The 1,195-nt window shown below is 46.4% G+C and overlaps 1 protein-coding gene across 4 annotated transcripts in view; it reads right to left on the bottom strand.

The window, feature by feature from the left end:
* The window catches only part of Rusc2 (RUN and SH3 domain containing 2), a 46,489-nt gene that overhangs the window by 15,723 nt on the left and 29,571 nt on the right, over positions 1–1,195 (bottom strand). The gene's annotated exons all lie outside the window — the stretch shown is intronic.

Here is a 1,195-nt window from a genome sequence, read left to right as displayed (position 1 = left end):
TGAGCAAGTGGGGACTGAGAGAGCAGGGTTGACCAGAGTGAGCAGAGGTCCTAAATTCAATTTCCAACAACCACATGAAGGCTCACAACCATCTGAACAGCTACAGTGTATTCATATACATAAAAGGAATAAATCTTTATAAAAAAAATTGGAGACAGGGTCTCAGGTATCACAGGCTGTCCTTCAAATCCACATCTAGGCAAGCATGACTGTGGATTCCTGGTCTTCCTGCCTCCACTTTCTATGTGCTAGGATCACAGGCATGTACCGCCATGCCCAGCTTATCTGCACTAAGGACTTAGCCCAGGTCTTCATGCATGCTAAGTAAGCACTCTACCCATGGAGACCATTGTCAACCCGAGAGTAACCCGTGGTAAACCTAACCTAATGGTTGTGTTTCTTACCTCATCAAACCTCACTGTGCTTTCAAAGGATACCACTAAAAATATAAAAAGTGAGTCAGGGGACAGGTCAGATGTAAAGGGCTTGCCAGGCAAGCATGGACACTTGAGTGTGGACCCCAGACTCTGTATTAAAAAGGCAGGGCACAGGGTCACACACCTGGAAACCCACCACTGGGGAGGCAAGGCCAGGTAACTGCTTAGGATTCTCTGGCCAGCCAGCCTAGCCTGCCTGGAGAACCCCAGGCCAGTGAGAGACCCCGTCTCAAAGCCAAGGTCGTGAGTAATGACCCCTGAAGTCAACATGCATTCACGCATCCACACATACACCAAAGCCACCCCACAGAATGGCAGAAAAGTATGCTTAACTCATATGTCTGACAGTGGTTTCTAATCAAATTATACAAAAAACTCTTATAACTCTTCTGTCCTTCCTTCCTTCCTTCCTTCCTTCCGTCCTTCCTTCCTTCCTTCCTTCCGTCCTTCCTTTCTTCCTTCCTTCCTTTCGAGACAGGCCTCCTTGTAAATATCTGGATGGTCCTGGACTCACATGTACACTAAACTGGCTTTGAAGTCACATTAATATCTACCTGCCTTTGCCTACAAAGAACTAGGATTCAAAGTGTCACTATGCCCATCCCTGAAGAGATGCGTCTTTAAAGAAGACATACGAGTGGTTTAACAAGAAGAAAAGACGGGCAATATCATTAGTCATTAAGAAAATAACAGCTGGGCGTGGTGGCTCACGAATTTAATCCCAGCACTCAGGAGGCAGAGGCAAGCAGATTTCTGAG

The sequence above is a fragment of the Mus caroli genome, chromosome 4 (genome assembly GCF_900094665.2).
Source record: "Mus caroli chromosome 4, CAROLI_EIJ_v1.1, whole genome shotgun sequence".
Lineage (NCBI taxonomy): Eukaryota > Metazoa > Chordata > Mammalia > Rodentia > Muridae > Mus > Mus caroli.
This window is presented reverse-complemented; position numbering and strand designations above follow the sequence as displayed.